General features: G+C 43.0%; 1 protein-coding gene across 2 annotated transcripts in view; it reads left to right on the top strand.

Moving 5' to 3' along the window:
• Nucleotides 1-8,565: 8,565 nt before the first annotated feature.
• The window catches only part of LOC102575391 (bifunctional heparan sulfate N-deacetylase/N-sulfotransferase 3), a 134,663-nt gene continuing 119,315 nt past the window's right edge, over nt 8,566-23,913 (top strand). The window contains exon 1 of one of the 2 annotated variants that reach the window (XM_006261060.4): nt 8,566-8,770. The gene's annotated coding sequence lies outside the window, so the exon portion shown is untranslated. Of the gene's footprint in view, nt 8,771-9,326; nt 9,778-23,913 lie in introns of those variants that run through there. The other variant, XM_019494960.2, reaches the window with a different exon arrangement.

Below are 23,913 nucleotides of genomic sequence, written 5' to 3'. Positions count from 1 at the left end.
TGCCAAGTAGTCATAACCTAAGGCATGTAATTAGCAGCTTGCCATCAACTGGCTTGAAAGATATTACTGTAGTGCATGTAAATGGTTGGATTTTTCAGGATAAAGTGTTGAAAATGAAACAAAAATTACCAAAGAGAAACCAAAAATGTATTTTCCAGTGAAAAGCTGAAACTTCTTAGAGAAATTGTACAAGCATGACTGATTCCCATAGATTATTTGTTTCTACAAATAATCTTTACGCACTTCACAAATAGAAAGCATTGTGATATTTTTTACTGTTTTTCCCTGATAATGTAATCCCTCATTAATGTTTAACTACCTCCATCTCACAAAGAACATCTATGATTGTTTTTTCCTTTAACTTATATGGCTGAAACTCAATTGAAGCCCATGGAGTTGCCAGCATAACTTGGAAAATTTGCTTTAGAGGAAAACCATATTTGTTGCTTTAAAACCAGCACCATCTATTATAATAGTGAATTATGTGGCCTGAGCCCAGCACTGGGAATCAAGACCTTCTAAGTTCTAATCATAACCCTGACCCTGGGGCTTTCAGTGACCTTTGACAAATTATAGGCTAATCCTTTTGTCTCGCTTCCTCCATCTGTAAAATAAGAACAATAAGACCCATGTCACAAGGCTGTTGTAGGAATTCATTAGTTAATATTTACATAATGCTTAGAAGATGAATGTACTAAGTATTGTTAACATTTTGTATTTTATTTAGACTTTTTTAAAATTCTGAATTCTGATTAGCAAATGCTCCCTGCAGTAACTTTGCATTATGTCTGCTAAATCTGGCAATAGTTAAAAAGCAAAGGAAAAATAAACAGAAATAAAAATAGGCAACAAATTACTGCCCAGATGCTCCATGTTTGCAAAACTCCATGTGGCTGTTACAACCGTCCCCAGTAAAATGTATACAACTGAGCTTTTATTTGATAAAAAAGATATAATAAAGCAACCTGGCACCCGATTTTACACTAGTATGGATGAGTAAAATATTGCCCTACTAAAAGTAAACAATAATTGTTATTAAAACAATTACTACTGCTGCTGCTGTTACCAAAAACATTTTGTTGACATATGGCAAGATGTGTAAGGCCAATAAAACAGTATTAGTGGTTTTAATATTCTTATTGATAATTATAGCATCCCAGACTTGCACAGTTTGCAAAATTTAAATTGAAGCCAATATGACTGTATGAAAGGCTAAAAGCCCCTTTTAGAATGACAACCATTCCCTGCCCCAAAGAGTTTACAGTCTAAAAAAGATAACAGAGGGTAAGACAGGATAGTAGTTCAGTTGGCCTAAAGCAGTGGGTATGGCAACAAGGAGCTTGTATTAGAGAGAATGTTCTGGTGTTAAGAATCAATATGATATAAGGCAAGAAGCTGAGAGTGAAAAGAAGAGACAAGTAATGTGTCAATTCCTAATCTCCCATAATAACAAGGAAAATGGTTGTGTGTGGAGGCAGATAGGGTTCAGAGGCTGGAAGTAGGACAGTGAGTAGTAGGTCTTGGAAGTTTCTGCAGCTTGCAAGCTTAATTATGATTAATCCAGCTCTCTCCTTTGTAGGTCCACTGTTCAGGCTTGCCCACAGTCCTCCCCATACTTCAAGGTGCTACAATAAACCCAACATGTAGTTCAACTGTAAAATGCAAGGGAGGCTGCAGAGTTTATTTGCATGGCTTCTTAGCCTCACACCTGCAGAGGAAGTGTGGGGTTGCCACTGCACTTTTAACAGGAAGGAACCAGAAAGATCTGGATCTCATTCAGTCAGATTCCTTAGAAGTAAGTGCTTAAAGCTATTTATTTCCAAGGAATGGACTATTTATATAACTGATTTCACATTTGGTATAACAAATGCAAAACCAGTTGGCTGAGAGGGATTCTATCCTGCTGTCTCAGGGCCAGCCTGAGCCAGGCCCAGTGCCGTATCCCTGCTACGAAAGGGGGCAAGCATTGAAGCTGAGAATTGAAGATGAATTAAAAAATAAAAGGAAGGACTCAAACAGAGCCCTTGGCACCCCTGATCAGTTGAGAGAGCTCAAATGCAGGACAGTTGGCAATGATGGATCAAAAGTAAAGAGCTGGAAGCCAAAAACAAAATCCAAACCTCTGGCAGTACCCATGCCACCTGTTTGTATTTGCTGGACAGGATTTATCCTGGGATGCTACTACTGAGATGTAATTTCTCTGCAGGCAGCACAGAGGGCAACAAAAGTACCAGTTCTAGTATTTGGAATAGACTACTTGGAATAGACCAAAGTATCTTCCTAATAAAACACTCAGGAGCAGATGATAAGGACACTTCATGGATAAACCAGCCTGATGGTCCTGCGGCAAAGGACCTTACCCTGTATATATCTTTCTAGTGACCTATCACATTTATTACAAAGAATATTAATTATTGTGAGATACAACTGTTTGCTTTGAAGGCAATCATTTTGAGCAGAGATGGGGGGAGATAGAAATGTCAATATCATTAATGTCCAGAGTGCTAATGGATGCAAATCTACCTTTTTTCATTAAAAAAGAGAGGCATAGGTTCCTAATGATTCTACTGAAGGGTAACAATAAGGGTTTCTAGAAGTATGTCAGTAACAAGAGGAAGATCAGGGAAAGTGTGGGTCCCTGACTCAATGAAGAAGGCAACCTAGTGACAGAGGATACAGAAAAGGTTGAAGTGCTCAATGCCTTTTTCACCTCATTCTTCACAGGTAAGGTCAGCTCCCAGACGTCTGCACCTGGAAACACAGCTTGGGGAGGAGGTGAGCAGCCAACAGTGGTGAAAGAACAGATTAGGGACTATTTAGAAAAGCTGGACATCTACAAGTCCATGGGGCTGGATGGGATGCACCTAAGGGTACTGAGGGAGTTGGTTGATGTAATTGCAGTGTCACTGGCCATCATCTTTGAAAACTCATGGCTATCAGGAGATGTCCCAGATGATTGGAAAAGGGCAAACAAAGTGCTCATATTTAAGAAAGGGAAAAGGGGAGGATGCAGGGAACTACAGACCAGTCAGCCTCACCTCAGTCCCTGGAAAAATCATGAAGCAGGTCCTCAAGGAATCCATTTCTAAGCATTTGGAGGAAAAGAAGGTCATTAGGAACAGTCATCATGGATTCACCAAGGGCAAGTCATGGCCGATGAACCTGATTGCCTTCTATGATGAGATGACTGGCTCTGTGAATGTGGAGAGACTAGTGGATATGGTATACCTTGATTTAGCAAGGCTTTTGATACTGTCTCCAACAACATTCTCGCAGGCAAGCTAAGGAAGTACGGGCTGTAAGGTGGCTAGAAAACTGGCTGGAGCATAAGGCTCAGAGGGTAGTAATCAATGACTCGATACCTAGGTGGCAGCCAGTATCAAGTGGAGTGCCCCAGGGGTCAGTTTTGGGGCCAGTTTTGTTCAATACCTTCATCAACGATCTGGAAATTGGCATAGAGTGCACCCTCAGCAAGTTTGCAGATGACACCAAGCTGGGGGTAGTAGTAGATACACTGGAGGGTAGGGCTAGGATTTAGAGACCTAAACAAATTGGAGGATTGGGCCAAAAGGAAACTCATGAGATTCAACAAGGACAAAGTCCTGCACTTAGGAGAAAAGAATCCCATGCACTGGTACAGGATGGAGGCTGACTGACTGGGCAGCAGTTCTGCAGAAAAGGACTTTGGGGTTACGGTGGACAATAAGCTGAATATGAGTCAATGGTGTGTCCTTGTTGCCAAGAAGGCTAAGAGAATACTGGACTGCATTGGTAGGAGTGTTGCCAGCAGGGCAAAAGAAGTGATTATTCCCCTTTATTCTGCACTGGTGGGGTCACATCTGGAGTACTGTGTTCAGTTTCGGTGCCCCCACTTCAGAAAGGATGTGGACAAATTGGATAGAGTCCAGCATAGGGCAATGAAAATGGTGAGTGGGCTGGAGCAAATGATTTATGAGGAGAGTCTGAGGGAACTGCGCTTATTTAATCTAGAGAAGAGAAGACCGAAAAGGGATTTAATAGCAGCCTTCAACTACTTGAAGCAGGGTTTGAAAAAGGATGTAGCTAGACTGTTCTCAGTGATGGCAGATGACAAAACAGGAAGCAACAGTCTCAATTTTCAGCAAGGGAAGTTCAGGTTACATACTAGTAAGAATTTTGTCACTAGAAAGGAAGTAAAACACTGGAACAGGTTATATACAAAGGTTGTGGATTCTCCATCTTTGGAAGTTTTTAAGACCTGGCTAGACAAAGCCTTGGCTGCAATGATCTAGTTGGGGATGGTTCTGCTTTGAGCAGGGGCTTGAACTACATGACCTCTTGAGGTCCTTTCCAACCCTAATTTTTAATGATTTCTATGATTCTAATATCATGAAATTTTCCAAACCATCCTATAATAGTGCTGGTGCACCTGTGCTATAGATAGACCGAGTAGTGAAGCCCAATGAAGAAATACCCCTTTTTATCTTTGAACATGAGGGCATGGTGAAACAGACAAAGACTAGGAATATGGATTCCATATTGCTCTAACACAGTTTGGGAATCCCATAAGGGAAAATTCATCAATAGCTTCCTGGCAAGTGCTTATAATCCATGCCAACAGTATGCTCTTAATAGCAGCATGCACTTCATTCACAACAGTCCCAACAGTCTACTCCAGGGGTAGGTAACTTCCATCATGGGTGCCAGAGGATGGCACGTGAAGGCATTTTGTTTGGCACGCACACCTCAGGGTGGGCAGCAGGGAAGGGGCCAGGATCGGGCCCCTCGCAGCTCCCCCACTATCTGCCCTTGCCACACTAACATCTTACACGTCGAGGTTGTGGGTGTTTTTCTCACTCTGCCCAAAAACATTGCCAACCCCTGGTCTACACATACCAAATGGATTAGCTTCTGAACTCTTGTGGTGGTGGTGGCAGTGGCTGCTGCTGTCGGTACTACTGCCAACCCTACTGCAAAAGCTGCTTGGCATCAGGAATCAGGGCAGCAAAAAGGCTGACTAGACCCAGCTGGCCCTGACAACTTGTGTGGGCTCAGCTGTCAATGGTCTGACCTTTCCAGCTAGTCCCAGTTATCTGCATGGATGTGGCTGCCTTATAAGGAGCAGCCTTTTTGGTACCCAAAAGGCTGCTCAACAGGAGTGATACCTCTATGCCAAGTCCCCAGCTCTTGCCTATTGACTTTTTTCACCTGATTCAAATCCAAATCTTTGTTCCCTAACCATCAGCTCCTGGCTTGTGCGCTGGTCCCTTACAGACTTCTGCCACCTGAGCCAGCTGCTCCTTATCTCCTGACTTGTGACTCTAGTTTGGACCCTTGTTTCCTGACCTTGCCTGCTTAGGCCTGCAACACCTTTAAGATTTTTTTCTTGACCTCCTGACTCCCAGGCTTATGATTCTCTGCTGTTAAGACTGGATTGCCCAAGGCCTAATCATACCACAATGCTTGTTAGTGCAGCAGCTGACTTGAAGCCACCTGGCAGCAAAATGTCTAGCACATGTCCACAACCATCTGACATCATAGCACAGAACACTATTTCATTCAGTCAGCCAGTAACAGTTTGCAAATGGTGCCAGCTAATTTAAGGGGGATTGATCATAGGATGATGGGAGAGCAATTCCAGGCATTTTGCAACTGATGTGACCTCCCAGCTTCCGGAATTTCAGTTGCTTCTGGCTGGGCTTTCATTATATATCTACAATAGTTAGTGCACCCCACATCAACACACAAAATGCTCCTCACATGATTGAGTCCCTTATCTCATAGAAAGTTAGTGTCTGTGTTGCTCCCCAGGCAAGCCCAGGCCATTTTGGAAAATGAGACTCAAATGACAAAAGAAGCAACTTCTAAATATCTTCAGGGATCTGGACATCCTAACTCTTCAAAAGGGATTGGTTTTTCCCCATTACATATTAATTTTAAAGTTTCTTTTAATCATTTGAAAGTTTTAGTTGAAAGTTTGATGGCTCTGCAAACCTTTTATGTAGTGCTCTTAGAGGACATTAAACTATGACACAGATAAAAAAGGGAGAACAATCCAATAAAGCAGGAATGGAGGAAAGGACTAAAATCATGGCATTTTCTTAAAGTGGCATTTTCTTCTAGTTTCCGTAAACTATAAATTCAACTGATTTTTGGGGATGGAGCAGCTAGATGAGCTAAGCTACTTTCTCACTTGAAATCTCAGTCCTGAGTGGACCACAGCATGAGACTAAAGCACAAATCATTTCAATGAAAAACAGAACAATGTAGAAGGTATGACTTCAAGGCTGTAATCAATTTTGATAGTTAGACCATTCTGATAATAGGCCATGGAAGCATTGTGAGGATTTATGATCCAGAGATGTATGACAGGTTTCAAAATTTAGGTAGGGAGACAAGGGGTTCACTTCACATTGTATGACGCTGAAACTTGGTTCTTGCAAGATGCAGCTGCAAATAGTTTTGCAAATACAGCTGATCTTGTAGGATTTCCACCACTGTAGATCCAAAATGAATTTGGAAAACAGGAGTCTCTTGGGTTTGGATCTGATACAGACTGTACTAAAACTTTCTTAAAACAGAGAGGTTTGATTGGAAGATCTAGATGAGATTCCCTCCTTCTCCCCACCAACATCAATCACATTTGGAGTACTGAGGTAGGAGGGAGGTTTGGAGGCTGCAGTCTGAGACTGTATCTTATCATAACTTTATTATAAGCACATTTCTATATAAGCAAAATAATTTTTATTTTCTTAACTTGGAATTTTGCTGAAGCAAGTAAAGAAGGATTTGACCAAAGTTTCATCATTTATAAGTACCAAGCAAGCTGGGGTTTTTTCTTAGGTGGGAATTTTCCTAGAGTAAAAACAGCAGGATCGGTAGCTCATAACTGCCACTCACTGTGGCGCTGTCCATGCCCATGGCACTTATCATTGCATTGTAATTCTTATTCACGTCTGTATGAATAAAGGACTAGACTTTGCTGACCTCACCCATGAGACCACCCCAGATATTGATGTCTCTGAGATCACTGCCATGAGAAAAATGACCAGGATTCGATTATGGCTTCAGTGTTACAAAATATAGATGAAGGGTATGACAGTGTCCAATTTCTCATAGTTATACATTCAGTTTAGGACACAAATATTTTTCTTCCATTGTCTGTGTGCCAATCTCTGGCTGAAAGGGGGTGTCTGCAGAAGATGAGAGAGGCATAAAGCATCTTCCTCTGCATGTGAAGTCATGGGAGAAATATAAAATACCAATTCTGGTACTCCCACGGGTTTCCGTGACAAGACCTTGGATCATTTGGGGTCAGGAAGGAGTTTTACCCCATGGTCAGAATGGGACCGACTGTGGATTTTTGCCTTCCTCTATTGTTGAGGTGTGGCCCTCTACCTGGGATCTCTTCAGTATATATTGGTAACACAAGCTGTGTCAAGTTAGGGTGTTAGGTCTGTGTGGTGTCAGGGATAAATTATATCAAGTTAAGATTAGGAAGTGTATGGGATGGTTTGGAGAGGGATGATCCTGCCTCAGGCAGGGGGTTAGACTAGAGGTCCCTTCCAGCCCTGCATCATTATGACGGTTTTACAAACAGGTGCCAGGTATCTCTGTGAGCTGGGAAACACAGCCAGCCTTGCCTTCAACCAGGAAGCCTGGCACTGTAGGGAGTTGTTCAGGGGCTCTCAACAAAGCTGGACCAGGCTTTGGGAGACCCAGGCTCCCCTCTCAGTTTGTGTGTGGCACTGATGCCACCAGCAGAGCCCTCCCCAATCACACCAATCTCCCTTGCTGTGGGGCACAGCCACCCATTAGGAGCAAGGTGGGAGGTAAGAAGGCTAATGGCATACTGGGCTGCATCGGTAGGAGTGTGGCCAGCCAAATGATGGAAGTGATTCTTCCCCTCTATTTGGCCACATCTGGTGTATGGTGTCCAGTTTTGGGTCCCCCCCTACAGAAAAGATGTGGACACAGTTGGAGAGTCCAGCAGAGAGCCATGAAAATGATGAGGGGGTTGGGGGGCATGACTTGAGGAGAAGCTGTGGGCACTGGTTTTATTTAGTCTGGAGAAGAGAAGACTGAGGGGGGAGTTAAAAGCAGCCTTCAACTCTCCGAAGGGGGGGTTGGCGCTAAACTGTTCTCAGTGGTGGCAGATGACAGAGCAAGGAGCAATGGCCTCAAGCTGCAGCAAGGGAAGTTTAGGTGAGATAGGAGGAAAAACTCCCCCAGAAGAAGGGTAGTGAAGCGCGGGAGCAGAGGCTGTGCACTCTCCATCCGTGGAGGTTTTCAAGCCTCGGCTGGGATGTAGTTGGGGCTGGTCCTGCGTGGAGCAGGGGGGCTGGACTACATGCCCCCTCCCACCCGCTTTCCCTACGAGCCCCTGGACCTCGCGGGGCGCTCCCCGGCGGCGCCGCTTCGAAGCGGGGGAGCCGGGCCGCCTCCTCCCTCCCCCACCTCGGGGCGGCTGCGGCCAGGCTGGCCGGGGCCAGGGGCGGGGGCGGGTGAGGGGAGCCTCCCGCGCCGGAGCGGATTGGGCACAGGCGGCCGGCGAGGGAGGAGCCGGTGGCGGAGCGGAGCGCCCCTCCCGCTGCCTCCGCCCGACACCAGCAGCCGCCGCCGGAGCAGGAGCACCCCCTGCCCGCCGCCGCCGCCCCGGCTCTCGCACGGGCACAGGGAGCGGGCTCTGCGGGGGCCGGCGGCCGCCACATCCCCTGCCGCGCTCGGGGCAGCAGCGGGAGGCGCCGCGGGGAGCGCAGCGGCCCGGCATGGCCCTGGGGGGCGCCCGCAGGTGATGGGCGCGCGGGCGCGTTTCGTTGCCCTGGAGCCCAGCTGGGAAAGTCCGCCCGGGGGCGCGGGGCGCCGCCCTGGAAAAGTTTAGGAGGGGGCGGGGCGCTGCCGGCGCTGGTCCGGGGGGCGGGCAGCGCTGGGGGTGTGTGTGTTGGGTGGAGGTGTCTGGGTGTACGTGTGTGTGTGTGTGTGTGTGTGTGTGTGTTGGTTGGGGAGGTGTTGGTGTATGTTGGGTGGGGGGGTGTCTGGGTGTGTATACAGGTGTTTTGGGGGCGGGTGTTGGGAGGGACTCTGTGCCTGTCTTCTGGGTGTAAGCCTGTCTGTTGGCTGGGGGGATCTCTGTGTGGGGGGATTGTCAGAGGGGGTGTTTCTGGGGTGGGGTGTGAGCTTGCTTGTTGGGGTGGGATGTGTGTCTGTTGGCTGGGGGGTTGGGGGTCTGTGTGCCTGCATGTGTGGGGGGGGGAGGTGTTTCACTTGTGGGGGGGATTGTGTGTGTCCGGGTGTGTCTACCTGTCTCTGGCTGTGTGTCTGTCAGTGGAGTGTGTGTGTGTGGGCTCTTCTCATTCAAGCCCCGGCTCGGCTTTTAAAAATAGACCCAGCCCAAGTTTAGCTTCTGTGCCTTGGAGAAGAGTTTGCCTTGATTAGCTCCGTTAGCCTCTGTGTCCCCGGTGTGGTACCCAGGTCCGCCTGGCAGGGAAGAGGGTTGCCTTTTTTTTTTTTTTTTTTTCTGGCGTGACACGGTTGCCCTCTAGTGTTTTAGGACATTGGGAGAGCTGTCGGATTGCTGCGCTCGGTGAGAATAAAACAGGATCGTAGTAGGGCGGTAATAATGCCAGTGCCGCATTCATAATCCTGGTCGCTGTTCAACAGCTTGAAGTTCTCCCAAGCCCGTGCAACAATTGGCCTGTGCTGATGTTTGTTTCGAATGGCACGTGAGGAACTGAGAGGTTGATTTAACCTTTGGAAATCTGACTGGGTACTGAGAACGTGAGTTCATCCTTAAAGCAGGTCAGATAATTGTTTTGGAAATGCAGGGATTTTTTTTTTTTAACCAAATGATGGCACTAGGAATAATGGTATGTCTTTTGATCCACTCTTTCACCAGCGTAAGTGTTTTATAATTAAGAACATCCCTGTTCCTTAATTTCTTGGCAAGGAGCATGTGGGAGATAAATCATGAATTTGTGAGGAAATAGGGGTTTTTCTAGTGAAGGTTCAGGGTTGGGAGGGAAGGGATCTATGCCTGCCACACATTACCTTTGTGACCTTGGGCAAGTCAGCTAACAGTTGGATGTTTCACTTTCTGTATCTGCTTAAAAGGATGTAATAGCTGATTCACAGTAGTAATGTGTGAGTTACTTCACTGATGTTTATAAGGCATTTTGAGATCCTTGGATGAAAAATATAGTATGAACATCAGGCAATCATTGGGGTCAGTGAGGGAGGGGACAGTTTACTTTTTGGAAGAAGAATTTCTGTCTGGTTTAGGTGTTTCTTTAAAAAAGAAACAAGGGCTCTATATGCTACTTCCATGACCTTTACAGACCTTCTTTTCTAATGGACCTCCATTCAGTCACCCCCATCATGCAGGGCTATATTCTCTACTAGGGCTTAGAACAATGCAACAAAAAGCTGAGGATAAAAGATATAATGAAAATTAAATACTGGTTGCCAGGAAGATTTGGACTGAACCTTACAAGCATAGGAAATATAAATGGAAGGATCTTTTGGTCCATCTGATCTATTCCCCTTGTTGGTAGGCACAGCAAGAAATGTTAAATCTCCAGATACTTATCTGTTCTAGCCTTTAAATTATATGATACTTAAAGCTTTCAATTACTTCACTTGGTGGCTCATGTCAATATCCGGTCATATTAAAATTGTATTCCTAATATGTAACCTAAATATCTCCTTTCTTAACTTTAATTTATTTTCCTGAGTGTTCAGTGCTTCATTCATATGGCAAGTGGAGATTAGTATCAAGTACTCGAGAGCACTATGCTTTTTTCATTAGTGATCCAAAAATATGAATACTATCATCTATCCTATGATTGCTTTTAATCACCTATATATTGCTACTCTGTAGCATGTCATTCTTTGTCAAACTCAAAGGTTTGCATGTCTAATAACAGGAATGTAATAATTTCAAAAACAACTCCCTTAGGAATGACATTTCATTTTTTATGAAATGTTTCATGATAGTTTCCCTAAAAAAACAAACAAACCCCAAACAAACAAAAAAAACCCTTTTACATTAGAGATGTTAAATAATGTGTCAGCTATTACAAGTTTAATGCCTGTCTGTGCTATACTTCCTGGAAAATATTTGCTTTGTTTGTAGCTTTCATTTAAAACAAGTTTTTCATTTTGCATTTGAGCAGTATATTGCTGTTGTGCTGGCAGTGGTCACTGTGGAAAGGAACAGAGCCAAAATGTAATTTTATGGGGTTATTAGGTTAAGAGACAAAGAAATAAAGATCTATGCTATATGTAACTGCAGAAATTTAATGTACAGTAATATTGGATGAGTAACTCGTGAGCCCTGATTTCACATATTTTTTGCCTATTCTTTGTAAACCAGTGATGTTTTCCTTATTATGCAGATGTCAAAAAGAATTTATGTAGACCTGTCTGTAACAAGAGCATAAGTGTGATATGATTTTACTGTTCCTACTGAAGGATCAGAGAGTACAATGTGCAGTAGAGGTAAATCTTAGGTTAAGCTAAATGTACTTGCTAGCAAGCAAACTGTTTCAAAAAGAGAACTTTATTTTTAAAGGCTTTATTTTCTCTTTGGGTTTTGTACATTATCTTTTCATTAATTTTGCTGAACAACTTGCTGTACCTACTGTTTTTAATATAGTTGAGTTTGAGAAAACTGCTGCTTCTGAGTAGAAAGGTTTGCTGGACATCAACACAGTATTAACAGACCGCATTTGCACACGTGTGTGTGTGTGTGTGTGTGTGTGTGTGCGTGCATGCATACATGCACATGTGCACTTGCGTGTAGTGTGCTCAGTTTTCTATCTAGTTGTACATTATTTGCAACACAGACCCAAATAGGGTGGTATTAACCCCAAAGGGTATCATTTCAGTTCTTAGTTCTAAAAACCCACAAATACTAATTACGAAACTAAAGAACATAATTTTCATCAGTTATCTTTTATCTTGTGCATATAAAAATGTATATATAATTCTCTGTACAGTGTATAGTGAACAGTCCGTGCGGAGTAACTTCTTCCTTGTGCATCTCTGAGATCTCTGTAGCATGTTCCTGAACCATCCTACCTAGGTCTCATTTTGAGGATGTGGCCACTACATTCACACATGGTACAAGTTCACAAGGGTTACATCCCATGAAGAATGCTATAGGTCATCTGCATATATTTGAGTGCCTTATCCACAGACTAAACTTTAAAGATTTATGTGCAAAGGTAACTTGCATGTTTTGGTGATTTGGGGGTGAGGGGGATTATACTTTAAACATTGTGCCCCAAAACAAGACACGGTATTTAATTATGCTTCAGGCTCAGTGACTACAACCCATTAATGGCTCAGATATTCAAGTGGTCTAAACCACCATAAATCAACTAAAGTTAATGTAGAGCCGCACCAGTTTACAAAACCGAGGACTTGTTCATTATATTTAGGTATGAAGCAGCACATCAAGGAAAAGCTGCAAGCAGTATAAAGCAATGTAACACAGCCTCTGTGAGCACTTCACAGTGGCATTGTGGTCTTAGTATTGAATACAGAAGCCAATTCAAGATCTCTAACTTAATATTCAAAACCCTTTTCAAGATTGGCCCTAATTACGTGAGTGTAGCTACTACTGTAACCTCCCAGGTATGTTTTGGTGGTACCCTGAAACTATCAACTAATAGCTTGTGTCCACAAATGCATAGGGAACAGAGTTTCCGTAGTAGCAGAACTTGGATTCTGGAAGACCATCCTACAAGAGATAGGAATGACCAGGGACCACAGTGCATTTGGAGCTAACTGCAAACTCATCTTTTGGTTTAGCTTTTCCCTTAAAAGTTCTTTTCATGCTCAGGAGACCCACTTGCATACAATCAAAAATTACATTTTTGTTAATAGTGAGAACAAATGGAAGAGTGATTTTGCTTGACTTCTCTTTAACTTTGGAAAGCACTTTGAGCCTACATATTAGAACAATGCAGGGATGTAGGATAGGCATGCATTTTAGCCTGCAGGTGGATGCATGATGAATACAAAGTCCTGCATGAGATCAAATTTGAGATTATCAGGCAGTGTTGAAGAAGTGTAGCTTGTGCTGCTGCTGACTCTAGTATAATTTATAAAATCATTGTTTGGGCTGTAGAATAATGATCAAAGGATCTACAACATGCTGTGTTTGAGTTGCTTGCTAAATATTGTGGTACTTCTTACATGTGTATCCAGATCCTTATCTTTGTATAAATGTTTATGGTTCCATTGAGGTTAATGAACGATGGCAGTTTACATCAGCTGAGGGTCTGTTACATGTTTTTCACAGATAACAAAGCAAGACAATGCCAGCAAACCCATAACTCTTTTGAACAGTGAGATGTTACAAAGTTATGACTTTTTTGGTGGTATTCCTTAGGTTTTTAACTCTGTTTCTGTTTCCTTACAAATCAAACTATCACAACCTCTTTACTGTTTTCATAGCATATTTCAGACTACTCCACCATGAAAAAATGGCCTTAAAAACATAAAAAGAAATCTACAAACACTGAAACTGCTCTGAGATCAGCCTCCAATTGCTCACTCAACCAGCATTGATGTATCTAAATTATATTCTTTGTCTGCTTTATATCTAGTTTTATTGTTTGAAAGGAAATTGGGCAAGAACTGTTTTCTCTGAGGCTATGTATATACTGGAAGGTTACCATCATATGGTCTGCTAGCTTACAACAGCTGGCATTTCCATTTTATCAAAGCACATGTGTACCTGGGGGCTTATACTATTGCTGCATGACTTCATCGCATCTGTTGTGTTACTTGAAGCCAGAGTGTACCCCAGACCAGCAGAAAGTGTTCCCCTCGCCCCCTTCTGACATCATGTACTGACACATTTTTGCAATGAATTGTGCTTTTGCCACCACTAGAGAATTATGGGTCTCCAAGATGAATGTCCCATCATTCCCTTTTCCATGTTCCGTATTTTGCATCCTGTCATTTGTAAAAGTTCTACAGTTCCTTTTATTTTTTTCCCTCTCTCTCTCTGCCAAGTTGCCACAGTTCTTGTGTCTGGTTTACAGACAGGCTGCACAATTCTTCTGCATTTACAGCATTTAAATGACCATAATTGCAATAGTGACAGGTAGCACAATTAAGATTACAGAGGAAATCTCAGAGAATGAGTCAATAATACAGAGAGTGCAGGTTGCTACAAAGATTCACTGAGTGGTAGTATTATTTCTGAGACCTGAGAAATGAACACCAAGTGATAGGATTGTGTTGTGATGAACATCTTCATTGGCCACAGAACTTTTCAGATGAGAAGGCCACTTTTCTGGTGTTGTATTCCATGTTGGTCCCAGCCTTCCAATGTAGGGATGAAAATGAAAGCTATTCTGATGGTACAGTGAGGCTGTAGAAACTTCCGAGTGCAGACCACTGTTGGTCTTAGTGGGGGCAGTTGTCATGTAGTGGGCAAAGCCATTGAGCATATCCTGCTATGTCAATGGACATGAGCCGCCAACGTGAGGAAGCGGTCAGTAAGGCTAACTGCACCTTGTGCATCTACAGATGCAGCACAGGTAGGTCCAGGGAGGTGATTCTTCCCCTCTGTGCGGTGCTGGTCAGGTCGCAGTTGGAGTACTGTGTCCAGTTCTGGGCACCACACTTCAAGAGGGATGTGGCTAAGCTTGAGAGGGTCCAGAGGCGGGCCACTCACATGGTCAGGGGGCAGCAAGCCAGGCCCTATGAAGAGAGGCTGAAAGGCCTAAATCTATTCAGACTTCACAAGAGAAGACTGAGGGGGGATCTGGTGGCCGTCTATAAACTCACCAGGGGGGACCAGCAGAACATAGGTGAGGCTCTGTTCCCCTGGGCACCACCTGGGATAACAAGGAATAATGGCCACGAATTGATTGAGAGCACGTTCAGGCTTGATATCAGGAGGCATTACTTTACAGTTAGGGCTGCCAGGCTCTGGAATGAGCTCCCAAGGGAGTTGGTGCTCTCCCCTACCTTGGGGGTCTTCAAGAGGAGGTTGGATAGGTATCTGGCTGGGGTATTATTGTTCCTGCCCAGGGCAGGGGTTCAGACTTGATGATCTGTTCAGGTCCCTTCCGACTCTAGAAACTATAAAACTAACTATGAAACTGTCTTGTGCACATGTTGCAATGTATAAGATGTAATAGAGGGATATGAAGCAATGAGTTTCCTAAACTGTGATGGACTGATATATAGAATTCATATCCCAAGATCAAGTTCCTTACATTGTACAACTGGCTGTATAAACAGAAAAAATGATGCAAGTGTTAGTGAATTACAGAGAATGTTTGAGAAACTTTAATGTTGAATGTATGTGGAAAGCATATAATTTATGCATCTTCAAAGACGTGACTTTTCCATGACCTCACCAGTATGAATGTACTGATTAGAGAAGAATGCCAGTAATAATTCTCGGGACATGGCCCCCTGTTTCATTGCTCTGACTCATGAAGCCTTCCACTACACACCTGGGGCATGAACACACATAACACTTAGTGTTTTAAATGTAGTTTAAGCCTAAAGTAGAAAGACATGCAAGCCTGTTACAAAGGTATAAAGCCACCTGGAGCAGTTCAAAAGTATACCTGATAAATCAAGTACCACTTCGGACTAGTTCATTGTTATCTGTGGACACCAAGCATTCTATGACGTGGGTTTAGTTGGTCCTTCAGGCATCCTGCACTATATTGCTCCTACCTACGATGTTGCAACCGTCTGCTCCAGTATGTAGCCAGAACTCTACTGTCCTCCTCCTTCCTTCCCACCTTTCCTTTTTTTGTGCCTTTTGTCAGCACCTGTTTTATCACTGAGCTCCCTTGCACTGCTTATTCAGTAAACGCTATCTAACAATGAACTGTCCTCACTCCCTACTTGACTGCAGCCCCTCATCATGCTCCCCACCCCCCTAGACCCAGGGAAGCAGTAAGTGTGGATCCAAGCACCTCTTCCCCCTCCCCCCAAACCCCTCAAATCAGGCAGGTATACTTCAGACTTTAGTCAATTGAAGTTTAGTGAACTCATGTTTAGGAGAAAAGGGAAAATGGAAAAGTGAAAATGCCCCAGCCACACGTCACCCACCCCCTGGGAGCTCCAAAGCGTGGGAGTAAGTATTTGCTACCCATCAGTTGCAAAGTATGATGGGTACTCCTACCCCCTGGTGTAAGAGCCACAGCACTTTATATCATTATAAAATCGTTCCCTATCAGTGACATTTAAGGATGGTTCAATTGTGATGTGTGCCTGCATTACTGGATAGTAGCAAAGAGAGATTCACTTCCTGTCTAAGTAGGCACAGGGTGACAGTGAGCACATGCTTTTTTCAGTTGAAAGGATGCTGGTTATGTCTCGTGACTAGGCTAAATCTCAGCAAGTCTGATATTCCTATTATTACTGGTGCATGCTGTGGATTACACAATGTTTGTGAAGCAAAAGAGGAAACCTTGCCCACTGGGTGGCAGGTGGCAGTGGACAGATTGTCTGCCCAATTTAAAAAAACAAGAGGTACGTGCAGTTAAATTCGGACTTTCTGCAGAGTTGTTCAGCCAAGGGTGACCTTAAAAGAGTAGGTCAGTGCTGCATCTGAAAGTGAGGGGCAAGTTTTTTTTTATTGTGTGCACCATCTCAATAATAAGTAATAATAGCATATAAGATAATGGCATCCATTCTTATGACAGATAGTGACTTAATGTGCACCACTTCAGGATAAGTGACCTAGTTATCTTAATGTTTTTATTTTGTTTTATCAAATATGAATACTATGTGAAGGAGTTATGGAGATGGCGCCTGGGTATTTTGCTCCATATTAGTCTGCAACATTTTGGCATGTTGTTTGAGGAGCTTCATGAGATTGTGGTGTCCTTCTTTGCATCTCATTGTCCTAAGCATCCTGCAGCATGATATCCACCCATTCCTGAGCCTTCTCTCTCCGGCATCCACCCTCCTTTCTCTGTTTGCAGTCCCTATAGAGTGGAGAGCTTACAGGACAGGTCAGCTCTAGTATGTTTCTTTTGGACGTGTGTAGACAAAATGAGAGGTGTGTGCGCACGACGCTTTAAAGCGGGCTAAATGCTTTTGTACTGTTTTAATGGCGTTGGTGTTTGCATGCCTCAGTGGCACATTGCACATGAATTGCAGCTGCTGTAGAAAATTCAGCGGTGTAATGTGCCTTAAATGACTTGGGGCGCAGCAAACTAAAACTTCTTTGAGGAGTTTTAGTTCGCTGCCCCTACAGCTGCAGAGCAAAGCACTGGCTCCGCGCAATTCCATGGCTCTGCAGGAAGCCCTGCAGGCAGCTGAGCAGCAGCCCAGGAAAGCAGCAATTAGGGCTCCTGTTTCGTCCACACACACTCTTTGTTTCCTCCTCTTGGGTCAGTTTTCAGCAGCTGTTGAGGTTGTCTCTCCCAAGGACACTTCAGCTGAGGATACAGAAAAAGATAGTTTATTAAATTGCAGTGTTACCAAAGGGGGACAAAAAAATTGTGAGAACTCCCTAAAAATGTTTTTTTTTCTTTTGAAGACCTTATGGGCAATCTGCAAAGCAGCTTGCTTCAGGGCAATTAAAGTTAATGTAGCACCACACCAGTTTACAGAACTAAGGACCTGTTCATTGTATTTAGGTAGAAAAAGCAATGCATTCAGTTGCTTCTGTGCAGCTCGAGGCCTGGTGAGTTGCACAAAGTTTGTGTAGTCCCAAAATCATCAGGGAGGAAAGTTGATGAATGGCTATGAGTATTAGAAAAGCACAGTCCATATTGACAACATTATTACAGACAGTGATTCTTATGGTCAGCACATCACTCCTGAGGGTGACAAAGGCTCAGAGATGGTAGATGCTGCCGGCAGTTCAGGATTGCGTGAGCTAATGGCTGCTTGACTGTTCAGTGGTGGTACCAGTATAACCCTTTGCTGAGTGACATGATGGAAGAAGCAGAGCTGCAATACTTAGAAATCATAAAGGATCTACTGGATTTTATTTATTATGTCTCTGAGGATAAAAGGGATCTCTTTGTACAAGAGTGCACAATACTTTAGCAAAGAAGCAAGGACTGTCAATGCTGCCTAGCATTGCAAGTCAAAGAAAAACACGCCCCCTGGGACAGGAATATGGGCTTTGCTATGCCACTCTCCTCTACCTCTCCCTAACATGGTGTGACAGTGATTCATTTTAAACTGGGCTGCTGCCTTTAACATTTTTACGTGCTTGCAAAGTTTTCTTCAAAAAAAAAAATGTTCTGCCAAACACTGTGCCTCCAAGTAAATAGCCACTTGAATGCCTGCAAAGGAATATGTTTTATGTTCTTCTGCTGCTGTATGCAGGTCACTCTCTATTTTTTCCAATTTTTTGCAGTGAAATGGCTTTTTGATATGTTACAGTTAAAATGCTCCAAATGGTTCTAATGTTATTTTATTGCTAGTAGATGTTTGTGAAATAAAATCACAATTATAAAAGTCCATTCTTTTGTCCTTCCAGTGAGTGAAAGGGCATCATTTTAAATAAGAAAAAGAGTTGGAGGTTTCCAGATATCACCTCAAAATAAAAAATAAGAAAATGCAGTTAAGTCATGCAATGTAGTATTTACCTGAAACCACTTTTTTCCTTTGCTTCAAAGATCTCCGTCTCTGCAGGCGAGCAAGATTAACGTTTTTTTCCCCTTCCTTTTCTTTTGCATTGTGTACTTCAGAGATTTTTATCTTCTAGTTCATATGAGAATCCACAGGAGGGATTGAGGTGAAAGTAGTGTCCTCTCCAAATATGAAGCTCTTCGTAAAAAGAATTAGCCTATGATATAGCTCCACATTTTCTGTTCTGTGCCCTTGTCTTATACAAATTTTAGATGACCCTTAATAAGTTGATCCCATATATAGGAAAATACATTTGTTTTATAGTTTTCCACGCATAGAATCTAGTTTTTGGGGAGTCATCTTTCTTTCTGCTGGGTCCAAGAAAGCAGCAGCAGGGGGAGATGGGAGTATGCAGGCACCAGAGAGGGGCTTGCAGGGGGAGGGAGGGCAGTCCTGCCTCCCACCCCGCTGTCCCTCCACAGTACTTGCCCTGCCCCCACACTAGGTTTTGTATTGCTTTGTGCTGTTATGTTCCTCCATGCTGGGTTCCTCGCCACCTCACCCCTTGTCCCTCTGCTACTTACCTTTTGCCCCCTCCCCTGCCATTGCCTGCCTCCGATCTGGACTCTGCACTGCCTTATGCCTTGGCGAGGGGATCCCTGCACCATCTTCTGACTGCAGCTGCTGCATTTTTACCTGATACCCAATGCTAAGACAAGGCTTTGTTTTCCCCATGTTGAATGGGAGAGGGAATGCCATCTTGGAATTGAGTAAATACAGTAATAGGCTTGCTGCAGATCCCTTGCTTTCCCTGAGCATTGCTGCCTGTTTCTTTGGTAGCCCTTGGCTTGCATCTCTTCTGTAATGCCTGGAGAAACTTCTTTTGTCCTAGGATGGCTTCCCAGCTGGGTGTACTGGGGCCTATTTCCCCTCAGGCAAAGGAAAACCAAGGTTTCTTTCCTGTTCTAGGCAGTAGCCACTGTGTTTTGGTGGCAGTCCCTATCTCCTCTGTTTGCTTACAAATGAAAGCTAGCAGTGGAGGCATTTCCCAAGCATGCTGGGTATTTTTTAATGGCAGGGTGGAGACCAGTTATTCTCACCCCTGGACATTCAAAACCAGAGCAGTGACTCTTTCAGGAACAGAAGGATTGTGGGCCTGTGGTAGTAGGTGCACTCACCCTGTCATTGGATGGATAGCTGTGTGTCTGATAAGGGTTTGAGTTATTCAGGGAGACGGTATTACTCAGCCAACAGAAGACTGGTGTCTGGCTGGCTTAGCTTTGTGTGTGAACACATACGCACCTATGGCAACAAAAGTCAGTTCTGATCAAATACAATATCCTAAGCAAATCCAAGAGCTGTATAGGGCTCTGCACTAAAGTTCAGATGCCATGATTATTGGACACTAATGCGTAGATAGACACAAAGCATGCTGACAGTGTTCAGTAAGTAAAAAGTAAATTACAATGAATTATTAATCATGAACTTACTCATAAAAATTACCTAAGGGTACATTTTCTGTCAGCCAGCTCAACTAGAGATGCAAAACTGTGGTGGTAAGTTTCTCAGGCGTGAGTTGTATCCACAAATGAACAGTCACCTGTCAGAAAATGTGCTACTTAAATTTCATCCCAGTGTCTGAAGACTGAGCTTCTCTTTTGTTTCCTATTCCCTGTTGATTAACAATCACTTTACTGCTAGCTAGACTGATGGTCCCTCCATAGTATCTAACCTAAATGTGTGACAGTGACAAGGTGAATAACCTCTCAAACGTCTTCGGCAGTGCTGTTTTCTCGCACAGAGTTGTAATTTAGTCTTTTTATAATAATTTGCAAATTGCATATTTTTCAGACCAGTGACTCTAGAATTATTGTGTTTTTAACCAGTCCATATTTGTGCAAAACAGAGTGCAAGTCTGTTGTGCTCCAGTGCAAGAGTATAAGGGTTTCTCCAATAACAAATAAAGTTAAGTGTTAAGTTTAAGCCTTTCCAGTGAGCATAGTGTCAGCATACTTGTGCACCTACTCCTGTACTCTAAAGAGCATGGGTAAAAAAAGGAAAGCTATGGGCAGAGAATAGGTTTGTTTGGTGGGTTTAAATATAATCATCATCTGAATAAGATACAGCTGTGTGCTCATTTCCTTGTCCATAGTCCAGCTTTTATGCAGTCTATAACTGGAGTGCCAAGCTCTCATTAAAACAGCCTCGGATGCCCCTCTCTTCTCAGCTTGGGCTGCTGTTCATCTTTTTTTAAACTTGTGCTTATACTCCTTTTTTCCCCCGTTGGGATGTAGCTAAAGCTGAGAAAGTTGAAAAGACATTGTTAAGTACTTTGTTTGCTTCTACCCTATTTTTTTTTACATTTTGGTAACATGCATTTTGAATGCTTCAGAATAAAAGATCTGTTCCTCTCTTGATTCAAGTCAGTGGGGATTTTGCTATAGACTATTAGGAGTAGGACAAAGCCCAAAATTTCTTTTGCTACCAAACTTTTCCTTTATCTGTTTGTTAATTTTCTTCATATCTTATGGAACACAAGCCTACTAGGTCTTGTTCAATTATTTTCTGCTTTGTGTACCAACAATAAATGAAGCTAGTAAAATTCTAGGAATAGAAATTCTTAGCAAAAGAATGTTTTTGCTCACTTGGCAGAACAGTGCAGAGCAGAAAATGCTGTGGACCAAAACTTCATTAGGTCTCTAAAATGAGCATTAGCATGTTCCTGAAGAAAGTGTAAATGTGCGTCTCTGTTAGTTTTTGCATATAGATACACTTTTTTGCTCTGGAGGTACTCACAAATACTGCAGGAGAAATGTTAAACTCCATAGACTTTATACGCATCAGCACTGGCTGTTGACTAAATTTAGAAACTCTTCAGTTTTAACTTTAAAAAAAATAGTTTTCAGTTCTATTAAAAAATGCATTACAAGTATGTGAAAGATATCTATCTAGTTAAGTATCAAAAGTCAGGAAATGATTGATTTAAGATTTCACGTGCAAATTTAAAGGCATCCCCTTATATTTATGAACTATGATATATTATGAGATTATACTAATTTGTTATTTGCTATACAGTATTATACAAATGCTGCTATGACCTTAAGTCTACATCTTGCAGTATTTCATTTTATTTTATATTTAAACTAATTTCATTATAATATTTTTTCTAGTTTGTTTTTTAGGTAGACATTTTAATTTTTTCCCCATTATATTATCTTTTTGACCGTCAGCACAGTTTTATTAAACTTTGGACATAAAATGCAAAATTAGATGCCATGTATGCACCAGCAAATTTCATTGCTGCTCTTTGATGTTAAATTTAATTTTTAGCATGTTTTACAAAGATTAGGTTACTTTTTTACTTTGTACATTTGTATAGATAATATTTAAATGCATGTGTCAGACAGCCCAATACTACAAATGTATATTGGACATTAAAGGTGGGGGGAAGGTCATAGTACATTGTTTGAGAAGGTGCATGACTGTACTGAAAGAATTGCAGCAGAATCCATGCATACAATGTGGCAGAGTTTAAAAATGTATATATATATTCATGAGCTCATGCAACTTTAACTTGAGTATTTCAATGTAATGTTGACATAAGATTGTGTTGCAAAATCTAAAATCTCCTGTGTGGAGTGATTTCCCCTCTCTCTCCCGCCTTAAAGGTTTTGTTTTTTAAAGTATAAAGATTAGACATATATTTTTTCTACTGTATAAATGTTTGGTCAGACATCACAGACATTCCAGTGCACATTGGGGCAGGATTTAGGATTTGGCAGGGGATGTGCACCTCTGCAGTTCTCTGGTATCACACTTCCTATGTTTGATTTCCACAGGATGAGTCCAATACAAAGTTACCAAGAAGGGAATTTAGGACTATACTTGTAAAGGTATTTAAGTGCTTATTCTAGTATCTAGATTCCTAACTAGGCACTAGACTAGCTAAGGAAGTATGGGTTGTATGAATGGACTGTATGGTGGATAGAAAACTGACTGGATCATTGAGGGTAGTAGTCAATGGCTCAATGTCTGGTTGGCAGCCAGTATCAAGTGAAGTGCCCCAAGTGTAGTGGAGTTCCTCACTAGTACAGTAAGCTGAATATGAGCCAACAGTGTGCCCTTGTTGCAAAGAAGGCTAACAGCATACTGGGATGCATTGGTAGGAGTGTTGCCAGCAGTTTCAGAAAAGTGATTCTTTCGCTCTATTCAGCACTGGTGAGGCAACATCTGGAGTACCATGTCCAGTTTTGGGCCCCTCACTACCGAAAGGATGTGGACAAATTGGAGAGAGTCCAGCTGCAGGCAGTAAAAGTGGTTAGGGGCCTGGGGCACATGACTTCTGAGGAGAGGTTGAGGGAACTGGACTTACTTAGTTTGGAAAAGAGAAGACTGAGGGAGGAGTTAATAGCAGCCTTTAACTACCTGAAGCGTGGTTCCAAAGAGGATGGAGCTGGACTGTTTTCAGGAGTGGCAGATGACAGAACAAGGAGCAATGGTCTCACATTGCAGCAAAAGAAGTTTATGTTAAGCATTGGGAAAGAGTTTCTCACGAGGAGGATAGTAAAGCACTGGGACAAGTTACCCAGAGAGGTTGTGCAATCTCCATCTTCGAAGGTTTTTAAGACCTGGATAGACAAAGCTTTGGCTTGGATGATCTAGTTGTGCATGGTCCTGCTTTGAGCAGGGGGTTGGAGTAGATGATCTCCTGAGATTCCTTCCAACTTTAATTTTCTATTATTCTAACTCCCATTGAAACCCTTTTTGAAATCCTTTTTGCTCATCCTCTATTATTAACATTCTAGGACAGGGGCAGGCAATTATTTCAGGTGGAGAGTCGCTTAATGAAGTTTGGTGAACTTTCGAGGGCCACATGGGTAGCCCCGCCCCTTGATAATGACCAGGGGGCAGGGCAACAATCTTGGCACTGGAAGTCCCATCCCTAACCCCTGGCCTTTGGCACTGGAAGTCCTTCCTCTTTTCTTGGAAATGCTCCTTTTGGGAGGGAGGGCTGCCATCTTAGAACCAGAAAGAAAACAGATGACACACTAAAAGTCAAACACCTACTATAATCTATTTTAATTTTATTACAGAAAATGTTTGCTATGATTTCTGTTTGCATTCTGTATATAGAGGTGACTAAATAATAACTCAAAAAATAAATTCGTAGACTTGTATGCTGTGTGTGTGTATGCTGGGGTGTGCGTGGGATGTGACTGTGTGTGGGGGGGGGCATAGGATATGTTGGGGGTGTATATAGGGGGTTGTGGAGGAATGTGGGTGTGTGGCATTTGTGGGGTGTGTGGGGGGGTTTGGGGATCCCCTCCACACACACCCCCAATGGCACAGCAGCAGCAG

This window comes from Alligator mississippiensis, chromosome 2 (genome assembly GCF_030867095.1).
Source record: "Alligator mississippiensis isolate rAllMis1 chromosome 2, rAllMis1, whole genome shotgun sequence".
Classification (NCBI taxonomy): Eukaryota; Metazoa; Chordata; order Crocodylia; family Alligatoridae; genus Alligator; species Alligator mississippiensis.
The sequence above is the reverse complement of the archived record's forward strand: the minus strand, read 5'-3'. Positions and strand labels throughout refer to the sequence as shown.